The 13,015-nt window shown below is 36.4% G+C and overlaps 1 long non-coding RNA gene across 1 annotated transcript in view; it reads right to left on the reverse strand.

The window, feature by feature from the left end:
• Nucleotides 1-13,015, reverse strand: part of LOC119485879 — a 23,522-nt gene continuing 10,507 nt past the window's right edge. Inside the window, exon 3 of the long non-coding RNA XR_005206394.1 lies at nucleotides 1-15. This is a non-coding gene — a long non-coding RNA (uncharacterized LOC119485879). The remainder of the gene's footprint in view (nucleotides 16-13,015) is intronic.

Raw genomic sequence — 13,015 nt, forward strand, 5'->3', positions numbered from 1 at the left:
ACTTGTGTTTTTAGGCTCCTGAACACATGCCAATCAGTTTCTGTTTGACTTTCAACCACGCCCACAATGGTGATGTCACACAGGTAAAAAAAATAATTAAGTGACAGGTATAGGCTATAGTGTTTTAAAGACAAAATGTAGCCTAGAATTATTGGTTCCAGTAAGTCAATGGCAAAACAATGAGATGCTTAAATGCCCCACAGCTGCTGAAGTCCTGCAGAGTTAGTCAGCGTTTTAGAAATCACCAGTTTAACCAGTTTTAGGTTGTTATCAGGCCTATAGGCCTATACAGCATGCAGACCAATGTGGAATTGTTCAATGCAAATGAAACCAGAATTAATTCATCAATAATTAAATCTATCATGTTTATTTTTGTTTATAGCTTATTTTGTATATTGTATATTGGTAGACGTTCCATTTTTTATTCTTATTTTATTCTAACGTTTTTATCTATTCTTTTGTTATTATACTGTTTACTTGCACCAACAAAAACAAAGCAAATTCCTAGTGTATCCCTCTTACACCTGGCAATAAACACGATTCTGATTCTGATTCTAATTCTGATTCCGATTCCAATTCCGATTCTGATTCTGATTTAGCCTATAATAGTCTAACCTATAGCTGCTTTCTGAATACAAACTGCTGGAAGAGATGAAGACATGTAGATAAAAACAGTAAAGTGGCTCTTTCAGCTTGAAAATGTTTCTAAAAACAAATACAAGTCACTTTTTTTCTTAAAAATAAATTTAATGATAAATCCGTCTAAGAACTTTTTTCCCTGTCGTCATGTTTTTGTGCGTAAAAGCCAAGACTGCAAATAGTTGATTTGTGCTACATGCTTGATTTGTGCCGTTAAAGCATGGCCTGATGGGAAGGAAGAGAATCGACTTCAGCAACATCTGATGGACACACTCACACACACACACACACACACACACACACACACAGTGAAAATGAATGCAACAATAACCCCTGTGTGTCCGCAGCCTCTCATGTTGAGCCGGACTCTGGGTTTCTCTCCCTCTCTCTCTCTCTCTCTCTCCTCTCTCTTTGCTCTCTTTGTCTCCATCTCAGGTGAATTGTAGCCATGTGATCAAACGCCCAAGCCTCTATCCATTAACCCTCGTAAATGAAAAAAAAATGGGGGAACAAAAAGCAGTTTTGTGCTGCAACAAACATGGAAAAAATTGATAACAGAGAGCGATGTGTGCGTCTTTCTTTCTCAGCCTTATGTCCGAGCAAAGACACCAGTCAGAGCACACATAGAGAAAACCCCTCTGCAGCAGCAGCAGACGGATCTCTCTTGTTTCTGGAAGCTCAAGACACTTTTTCTGTCTCTAAAATACACCTGGATCTGGGGGGTCGTGTTTGGGGATGATGGGATGGTGGTGGAGGAGGAGGATGGATGAGGAGGTGGGGGGGGGGCACCTCCATGCTGCATCCCACCGACCAACCAGCACCACTGGGATCCTTCATGAGGCCTTTCGAGGCTCTCCAAGTGAGTGTTTTATTCTGTACTAGTCCATATGAGGAGGATTGTTTTGCAGGAATATGTGTTTATGTCGTCCAGTAGATTGGAGCAGACTGGAGGAAGCTGCGGTTTTACGCACAGACTGTTTGGTTAGTGCAGCTGTAATAGGTATAGGCTATAGTGTTTTAAAGAAAAATGTAGCCTAGAATTATTGGTTCCAGTGAGTCAAATGGCAAAAACAATGAGATGCTTAAATGTCCCACAGCTGCGGAAGTCCTGCAGAGTTAGTCAGCATTTTAGAAATCACCAGTTTAACCAGTTTAAGGTTGTTATTGGGCCTATAGGCCTACATCATATGCAGACCGATGTGGAAGGTGGAGCAGTAGGTTGGAGCAGACTGGAGGGCTGCAGGAAGCTGTGGTTTTACGCAGACTGTTTAGTTAGTGCAGCTGTAATGTGGCCCCCCAGGGAGGCTGTCAAACCGAGACACGTTTAGACCATCAGAGAGTCTCTACTGAAGAAATACATCACATTTAATTATTTTTAAAAAATCTCTTAATTATAGCATTTAATCTACTGAGTAAAATAGCCTTATAATAAAGGGTATATTCCTCGACTTATTAATAACTTCATCATAAGGCGTTATAATCTTTATGGTATATGTGTCTTTATTTTCCCATTCTATTGTTTTTTATTTAATCATTTATGTTTCAGTGTATTCTGTTGTACATTATGTGATTTTCCTTGGAAAGCACTTTGTGCTTTGTGCTTAAAAAGTGGCCTGCAAATAAACTTATTATTATTATTATTATTATTATTATTATTATTATTATTATTATTATATGTGCCAATGCTTAATGATGCACAATTCTGTGACATTATTATTTCTTATCGCCTCACTATTGACTATTATTTATTTCTCGTGGTGGTTACTGTATTGTTGCTGTACATTTTTTTTACAATAGTGATTATAGTTGTTCCGTTTCATATTAAATTAGTTTGGTTGGAGATGTTGGAAATTAAAGAAAGTGTTTTGGAAAAAAAAGAGGTTTAGAAAGTTAGAATCCTTTTTTTTATATTTGAAAAAATAGTTCAAATTGAAAACAATAATATGCAGCCACTGTTTATGGTTTTGAAAGACATTAGAATTTGTATTCTGGCCATATTTCTTTATTTTTCATAATTATTATTGTGTGCTAAAAAAAAGATCAAATGTTTGTAACTGAGACAAAATAATCAAACGAACTTCTTTAAACGTTTTATTTGCTCAAACGGACTACCATGCAAAATATTCAAAACTGGAGCTATATGAGATTGTCATTTTATTATGTATGCGTGTGTATATACCATTAATGTAGCTACAATGTAATTTACACATATTGAAATATGTAGTCCAATAATCGAACAAACAGAAGAAAATAAAGTGGCCTTTAAAATAAATATCGTCTAAACGAGATGTCCGCTGTCCTTCACTATTTATCATTTTTTCTATCCAATGTCTTGAATTGTGTTAAAAATGTTATTTTACGCATTGAAATCTATTTATTTTAACGAATGAAATGCGAAGAAAGAGGCGATGAAACGGTCAGTTTTTTAATCACTAGTGATTATACATGTGTCTCAAGAGGCCTCAGATAGTCGTGAAGTGCTCATAGTGTCATATTTTCGTTGCTGACTGACAATCCTGATTAATCTTTGAAGATGTTAATTTTGATAAAGACTGTATGTGGTTTTGGGATTACAGTATTTTGCCACTTCCTCCTCGTTGTTCGTCTGCAGGTCTTTGTTCTTCAGCTGGAGTTCAGCCAAAATAGGCCTGAAATATTCTCTAATTCAGCTGAGTTTTGTCTTTTTTCATTTTTCAGATACTTGTCTGAGAAATATTTTAATTTCAAATGACTTTATATTTTCACATTTTCTTTAGACTTTTAGACAAATGGCCTATTCTACCTTATTTTCGGCCTAATTGTATTATTAATGTTCAGTGATTGTGAACAATTTGACTATTTAAAAATTATGAACTTGAAACTAGCCAGTCTGGGTTAAAACTAAAATGAAAAAGTGGATGTCAAACTTCTCCAGTTTAACACACAGTAGCCTAGTGATATGAGCACCCAGCACTGATTTAATATAAAAGGCATAACTCATTTATTTATTTAATATCATTGATAACCTCCACATTTCTTCCTCTGGCACAATTTAAAATCATATGCTTCAATATGAGATTTTGACAATCACACAGGTGTTTTGTGCATATTCATGATTCTTTGAATGTGCTTTAGAAGTTTTAAAAAACGTTTTGTTCTATCATTGAATACTCCAAAAAGATTTTTAAAAGTATAGTTGACAGGATAGATGTAACAGCTTAATGATCAATATCTCAAAGCTAAAAAGCTCATTTCAAACTCATAGTAATCTCTTTTTTAAAGATAATGTAGCCAACTGAAAAGATACAACTCATATTCCACCTGTTACCCAAATGTAAACTAAGAAAAATCATCTGTTTGTTACTTAAAGCTGAACAGTGATCTCGCATTTTTGCTTGGAGTCTAAACTCTCCATGCATTTTCAGACATTTTGCATGTCCTGTGTGAAACTATCATGGGCCCTCGGGGCAGCTGTAGCTTGTTAGAAAATAGAGCTCACATGGTTGCATCAGTCCCTGCGCTAACCTGCCATGTGACTGCTGTAATAGGCCTCTCCATGGCTGCATAGACCACTGGATCACAAGAAGCCCGTTTCCTGCGGCTTCTGGGGGAGAGGATGGGAGGACGAGGTCCCATGATCAGCAGGGAGGTCAAAGAGTCACACTTCAGGTGCACACTTAGTCATGGACAGACGTTGAAATTGAGTCATCTTAAAGGAAGAGTTCATGGTTTACTGAAGAATATTTTATATTACAGATGTTTTCAGATGGAAAGTTAGGTGATCAGGTGGCGGGAGGACAAAGAAAAGTAGGAGAGGAAAGAAAAGGAGAACGCCCTTTTTGCTTTGGCCTTAATACTTGAACAACCCCCGGGGGGAAATTCCTGAAATCTGACGATGGATGGAGAGAAAAGGCAAGAGAGGGAAAAACAGAGAGATGCAGATAGTCTGTGTGAGAGAGAGAGAGAGAGAGAGTGAGAGGGATGCAGATAAGAGAAGCATGCACAGCGGTCAAATATTCACATGCTGGGTCACATTCTGCATTAAACTGATGTATAATTGGTGGAAAACATTCATTCCCATGTCAATAGGCACATTTTGGCCCGACATGAATGCCGTCATTTGTTCCGAATGATGACGAACTCGACAAAAGGGTCTGAAATTTTAGGTCAGAAATGGCGAGGATTGGAGCAGAGGCGTGTTTTCTTCTTTTTTTAAGTCTCAGATTTCATCACAAAATGTCCCTGTTAGATTGGAAATGTATATCTGTGGGGCCCTTCTCATGCTTTGGCCTTCCTTTTACGTTAAAACACTGCACTTAATTCATAAACGCCATTTCCTCTCAGGGTTTGTGTGTGAGAAACAGTTGAGGTCAGTGCTTTTTCCGAGGGGAATTCCAGCTCTGAAACGAGACTATCAATAAAACTGAACCTCATGTGACTCAAATATTTTGACTCAGACTTTCACACTGTGCTGTACATCTGATTAAGAACGTCTCTTCCAGCTGACATCTGAGAGCCGGGTTGTGATTTCACAAGACATCCTCGAAAAAGGGAGACAACGTTTCTTCCATCTCGCGGGTTTTGTGTGTCAAGAGCAGTGATAGGTGCTGTGACTATATAAGGGCTGGATTAAGTATTTTCACAGGGAATGAAAAGATGTTGTGTTGGGACTTCTAACAGCTCATGAGATACGTTTAGTGAACAGTTGAGTGGCTCAAAGTCTTTTATTTTGAAATGATGCTTGGAAGAAACTGGTGGATTTGTTCACACTGAGGGCAGCAGGTGTTTTCTGGGTTCATCCCTTGATTTATGCATCATGCAGACTTTGCAAGTGTTGATGATGCAGTGACACGCCATCCATGGGGATGAATAAAAAATGATTCTGCTATCTGACCTCTGTCACTCCTTCTTTTTTTTCCCATTTTCACCCAGTAAATTAGTGCAGCTGCACCACACTTAAATGGGTCCCCCTCTTTTTTTCTGTGGGAGTGTATGTGACCCACCATGAATCCTCTCTTTGTGCTCCGTCTGCAGAGTTTCCCCCCTCTATAGTTTCTTGCCTTCTTCGTCTTTTTTATTTGGGAGAAGAGGGGCTTCGGTTGCGATGGCCGCAGCCACTGGTGAAGTGGTGGTGGTGGTAGCGATGGTGGCGGGCGGTGTGGAAGAGGAGGAGGAGGGGAGCGGGTAACTTGTTGGACCACATTCTTGTGCAGCTGTGGAGGCTGGTGCAGGGTGGGGGGTGGAGGGCAGAGCAGGATCATCATTGCATTGCAGGGCATCATGAATGGCCTATTGTTCGCCAGTTTGCTGTGTCCGCATCTCTTCGCCACAACTTCAGCCCTTAGAGAGAGAAATGGAGCAAAAAATAAAATGAACAGAGAGATAAAGAAATAAATTTAGAAGTAATTGGTGGTATAAATATAAAAGAGAGATGAGTAGCACATGGAGAGGAAAAAAACAGAGCAAGAGAATTTAAAAAACAAAACAGAAATAGACCTCATATTTGTGACTCAGATGCAGGAGGATGTTGAGACTCAGAGTGTGATGGTGATGATGAAGATGGTGATGATGGTGACATGGACAATGGTGGCATTCATATTGGGACTCTATGACGGTTTTGCCCCTCAGTCATACGTGCCAGCACGCTGTTTAGTCATGCATATATGTCGGCTGTTAGCTACACTTTATTCCCTGCAGTGGTGCAAAGATAAAATCCACAGTTGGAAAAGTTTACTCTTTTAATTGTGAGAATATGATTCCACTAATATTGTGTTTCTGTCAGATTCAATTCATTGAAACAATTCATATGAAATTGTGACGTTAAACATGTGGAAATTGTACATTTTCAGATATTCCTGAGTTGTCGTCTTATAACTTGTTGCCTGGATTGCTCGAGTGTCTCTATGTGACTCTTTTTTTATACATTAGGATAAAGTAAAGTAAACAAAAGTAAAATAAAGAGGAGATATGAAGCCAGGTCTTCAATCAGAGTTCAACAGATGAGGGGCTGCAGACAGCTTCATCTAAGACCTATAAGACATAACACTATGGCTGCAACTAACCATTACTTTCACTAGAGCTGCAACGATTAATCGATTAGTTATCAACTATAAAATTAATCGCCAACTATTCTAATAATCGATTAATCGGTTTCAGTAATCTTTTAAGAAAAAAAAGTAAAAACTCTCTGATTCCAGCTTCTTAAATGTGAATATTTTCTGGTTTTCAGATTGTTTTTTCCTCCTCTATGACAGTAAACTGAATATCTTTGAGTTGTGGACAAAACAAGACATTTGAGGACGTCATTTTGGGCTTTGGGAAACACTGATCGACATTTTTCACCATTTTCTGACATTTTATAAACGAAATAACTAATCGATTAATCAAGAAAAATAATCGACAAGAAAATAATCGTTAGTTACAGCCCTAATTTTCATTATCGATTAATCTGCTGATTATTTTTTCAATTTGTCGATTAATTTTTTATGCATCGGATTGCCAAAAAACTGTGAAAAAAATGCCCATCAAAACATCCAGAGTCCAAGGAGACATCTTCAAATATCTTGTTTTGTTTGACCAACAGTCCAACACCCAAAGATATTTAGATTATAATGATATATGACAAAGAAAAGCAACCAATTCTCTCATTGGAGAAGCTGGAATCGTAGAATGTTTGGCATTATTTTCACATTTTCTTTGCTTGAAAAATGACTGAAACGATTGATTGATTATCAAAATAGTTTTAGATTATTTTTCTTTCGATTGACTAATTCATTAATTGACTGATTCACTGATCGACCGACCTGTCTGAGGAGCTGGCATCACTTATGCCTTCTTATTCTGGTACTCAGTGTGACGTCTTTGGTAGAAAATATTAACAACACAGTGTGTGTTGAACTACATTGACATGAATTGTTGTTTATGAATATTTGTGCTTTACTTTGTGGGACTCTGGATCTTTACAAAGCATCTTAAAACTAATTTGTTCTCTTTAGCTTTCTATTGATTTTCTAACAATTTATTCATGGGCTGTACATCTAGTTCTCCTTGTTTTTATACTTTGCTTTCTCTGCCTCTTTTAGTCTCTTTTCTTCCTCCTCTAAAGCTCTTTGTAACTTTTTTAAAAAGTGAAGCACAGGCAATCTACAAGAACTGTTATTATATAAAGAATTAACCTTTCACCTGTCGACTGTACGCTCTCCTCAACGTTTAAGACGATTGTAAACATGGAAATAACTCTGATGTAAAACATTTTCTGCTATGGTATTGTATTTGTGTGTGGCGAACTGATCTAACACCACAAATAAAGCGATATATATTTTTATGAAAACAAAAAATCTGTGTCTTGATTTTAAAACAACTTTGATTTTCAATCAAGGTGTAATAACTCAAGTATATGGATTTTATGAGATATTTTATGAGGAAGAGGGCGAGAGAGAGACAGACAGAGAGAAAGTAGTGCAGACTTTGCAATCATGAGTTCTTGTCAGAACATTTAATTAGTCTGTGTGAAGGAAAGAGAAAGAGGGAGAGGGCCTGAGGGGTCGGAGGGAAAGATGTCTACATGAAAGGCTCTGTTGTTGTCGGAGCAGAGGGAGACATAAAAGGCAACAAGACAAGAGAGATGGATGGGACATTAGGGAGCAGAGAGTGAGAAGTATGCTGATTTATGACTTCACTCATGCCTGCCATTTGTATTTATTATTTATTTATGTTGTTTGTTTCTTGTGGACATGAATGAACATGTGCAACTTGATTTTTCCTGTTGTGTGACAATAGTAGATGAATGTATATCACACAGCTTAGAGAGCTCTCTGTTGGTCAGATTCACAAAGAAATGGTTTCAACATACATACATACATTAAGACGAGCTGAAAGGGCGACAGGCAGAGAGGAGCACACACAGGTGTTCAGGCTCAGAGCAGACAGACAGGATGGCGTGCAGACAGACAGACGAACGGACAGACAAGTGGAAAGCGTGTGATAATCTTAATCACAGTCAGTGTAATGCATTCGGCTTGGTGGGCTGCTCGCTTTGGTCACGTTACAAATACAAAATTTTGAAATCTCCATAAAATATGGTGTAAAACCTGAATTATAGCTTAGGCCTACATCCCGAATTTGTATGTAAGAGGTAGTAAAAAATTTAATGTTTCGTGATTAAATGTGAAATTTTGTATTAAAGAAAATTAAAAAGCTTAAAAATTCCAGGTAAGGAATCATCGTTGAATTGCAGGGCGTCATGAAAGGCCTATTGTTCACATCTCTTTGCCACAACTTGAGCCTCAGAGAGAGAAATGGAGGAAAATAAAATGAACAGAGAGACATAGCAGGACATTTTGAAATTATTTGTTTACACACATGCAAAAAAGAGATTACATTTTGAAGTAAAAAAAAACTTGTTTACAAATTGCACTCTTTCAGCAAAACTCTGAAAACTGAAACAAATATTTCACAGAACTGGATTCATCTGCTACACAGTCAAAAATGAAATGCTGTGCCTCGACTGAATATGCAACATATAGGCACAAAACTGAAACGATGAAAGTCTCAAAACAAGATTTCGACACCGGGCCCCTCTTCGAGACAGCTATAGGGTCTCTAGTAGAACCGTAAAAGAAGTGAATCGTTCAATGACGTACAAACCGAACCGCAGGCTTGCTAATTATTTGATGAGGTTCCAGAGACATACAAGAGGCAATTATCTGAACATAGGCCTACTGGACCATGAAGTAGCCTGCCTTATTTCATGCAATCCGTGTTATGGCTTCATCATTCATTACTATCGATCTATCTATCTATCTATCTATCTATCTATTTTGGAGTTCAAACACATTGGAAATGGTTATGTTTTTCTTCTCTCTAATGTGCAAAACAAACCAAACTGAAACTGGAACCATGACCCCAAAAACCGCGATACAAACCGAACCGTGCAGCTCGTTGAACCGTTGTTGCACCAGTATAGTCTCTAGATAATATAACAGGTTATTTTGGAAATCAGCTGATTTGTTTTCCTGCCATGAGTAGATGAGACGATGGAGACCTCTCTCTTATCTCATATCTATTCAACATAAGGCTGTAACCTAACCAGCAGCCAATTAGCTTAGCATACTAATGAGCTCAGGTGTTAGGAATGGGCGGAGGGTTACAGGTCTGGAGGATTACAGAGAGAGGAGGATGATAGTGACATCATCAATGTGTGCAAAAACATAAAATGTCACAGAATGATGCATGTTTCTGGGACACAGTGTAAATATAATACATACAGCATTTTTAGCTTTATAAAATGTTTAACTTTGTTGTATGTATGGAGCTGTAATGTTTGCAAAAAACATACAGATTTACAGTATTCATCGACATGAACCTTTTTCTTCTGTCTACCTGCGGTACCCATTTATCATCTATTAGACTACATCGTGCTGTCTAATATGATAATATAGGCTATTTACAAAAGTATTACAGAAACTTCTGAAGACTGAAATGTTTATTTCACTCACTCCACCATCCCAGAAAAAGTTAACTGCTGTTCAACTGTGAACTTTTCCAAATGTAATAAAATGAGTTTATATTTAATTTATTTTGCTAATTGTTTGATAATGTAATGAACTTGGACTGGGTTTGTTACTTTATAGCAGATAAAACAGGCGACAGATATCTTTTTAAAAGGTAACCTTACCCTGGTTCCACCCTGGTTGAGTCCTCAGGTGTGAAAGTTGTATTTTAGTTAGTGATGTTTCCAGCATGCTCTTCTTCACACAGAGAAGCCATCTTGAAAGGTAAACCTCTGGTCACATGATAGTCACATGATCCCGACAGTGACCCAAATATCCCACATATAAACACACAGGTAACTTTACATGTATATTAAGAAAAACACACAACAATGTATACAAAAATGCATATACAAACATTTATCAATCAATAATACAGATAAGAATAGCAGGACTGTCATACTTTCTATATGGCTACAATTACACACTCTTCAACAAATCCACCTTATTCCTTTTTTTTTTTTCTTCTTTGACTATATTTGACATCAACATTCTTCAAATCTGTACATTTGTCTTTAAGGCGAGATATAAGGATGCAGATTTACCTCATTGTTTTAGATATTATTTTGTTGTTTTCTATAAAATTTCATGGAGCTATCTTATGGAATGAAAATGTCCATTCTCACTACACCTTTTCTACAACCCTCTTTATTTCCATATTTCACTTTATTTTGTATTTATTTTACTGTTTTTACTTTTATTTTTTTTTCTAAGTCCATTATCTGATTTCATCTACTTTTTTTTCTCTCTTATTATTTAATTAAATTGTTCTATTTATTTACTTATTATATTTATTTATTTATTTAATTATTTAATTTTTTAATTTTTTAATTTGAATTTTTTTCCCTTTCATATTATCAAGACCAACATGGGATGGGGGGAGGGGTGGTCCCTTTTCTGTTTTTATTTCATGTTAAGGACAATGTGTTACGTTCTACATTTGTTAAAATGACTTTTGCTATGTCTACAATAAAAAATAAAAAAAGATTTGAAAGAAAATGTCCATTTAATAGATTCCTCTGTGTCATTGTCTATGTATAAAAAGAGAATTAGAAATGCACTGCTGACAAAAACGTTTGATTTGGAAAAAAAGATTCCTCTTAGAAATTGTAAATATGGCAATTACTCCTGCTTCTCTGTATTTTTTGTTTTGTTTGAACTTTAGTCCTACACTTTACACTGTATACTTTTATATGTGAAATGTTTGGAACACTAATATCTATCAATATATCTGTCATGATCATATTTTTACCTACTGTATGTCCTTTGGGTGTGTTTTTTATATAAGCCATTATAGGTTTCTACCACACCCTCACACGTATTTTATATTTCTTTCATGTGAATGGTATTTTACTGTCTTTTTTGGGTGTGAAACAAATAAACATCTCTAAAGTTCATAATTAATGCATTGTGTCTTATTGTATAAAAATCAAAGTGTAACAATGACGTGGTTTTACGTGGGTGAGTGAAGAAACATATTTCCCCAAATATAATATTGTGTTGTAGTGTTTTATAACACAAACACTAAAAAGCTGGAACTTCTGGTCAGTTGCCTGCGTCACTGACTGCGCTGATGTCAGGTCATTTCTCACCATTTTCTGACAACAACTAATCGACGATGAAAATAATCGTTAGTTGCAGCCTTGATTTTCATTATCGATAAATCGGCTGATTATTTTATCGATTAATCGATTCATTGTTTAGTTAATCAGATTGTCAAAAAACTGTGAAAAATTCAATTCATTGAGACAATTCATGTGAAATTGTTCTGTTGAACGTGTGGAAATTGTACATTTTCAGATATTCCTGAGTTGTATATCTTCTTGCCTGGATTGCTCAAGTGTCTCTCTGTGATTCTTTATTATACATTAGAATAAAGTAAAGTAAGCAAAAGTCAAGTAAAATAATATGAACCCAGGTGAACTCCCAGGCCTTCAATCACAGTCCAACTGATGAGAGACTGCAGACAGCTTCATCTAAGACTTACAGTATAGGACATAACACTAGTAACTACTACTACCACCACTACAAACCATTATTTTCATTAGCGCTACAACGATCAATCGATTAATCAACTAGTTGTCAGCTACAAATGAATCGCCAACTATTTTGATAATCGATTAATTGCATTGAGTCATTTTTTAAGAAAAAAAAAAGTAAAAATTCTCTGATTCCAGCTTCTTAAATGTGAATATTTTCTGGTTTCTTTACTTCTCTGTGACAGTAAACTGAATGTCTTTGAGTTGTGGACAAAACAAGACATTTGAGCACGTCATCTTGGGCTTTGGGAAACACTGATCGACATTTTTCACCATTTTCTGACATTTTATAAACGAAACAACTAATCGATTAATCGACGATGAAAATAATCGTTAGTTGCAGCCCTGATTTTCATTATCGATCAATCGTCTGATAATTTTATTGATTCATCGATTCATTGTTTAGTCTATCGGATTGTCAAAAAAACGGTAAAAAAAAGCCCATTAAAACATCCAGAGTCCGAGGAGACATCTTCAAATATCTTGTTTTGTTTGACCAACAGTCCAACACCCAAAGATTTAGTTTACAATGATATATGACAAAGAAAAGCAACCAATTCTCTCATTGAAGAAGCTGGAATCAGAAAATATTTGGCATTAGTTGATTGATCGATTATCAAAATAGTTTTTAGATATTTTTTCTTTCTTTAGCTGTTGAAATGTGACTGACTGCGTTGACGTCAGTCTGTAATCGAAAAAACAAGATAGACAAAAAAAGACAAGATAGAAGAAGCAGCAGACAGACAGACAGAAGTATCCAGAAGATGTTTGCCCTGTGGTGCTTCCCAGCCTCGATCAGTCAGGCCT

Source organism: Sebastes umbrosus, chromosome 3 (genome assembly GCF_015220745.1).
Source record: "Sebastes umbrosus isolate fSebUmb1 chromosome 3, fSebUmb1.pri, whole genome shotgun sequence".
Lineage (NCBI taxonomy): Eukaryota > Metazoa > Chordata > Actinopteri > Perciformes > Sebastidae > Sebastes > Sebastes umbrosus.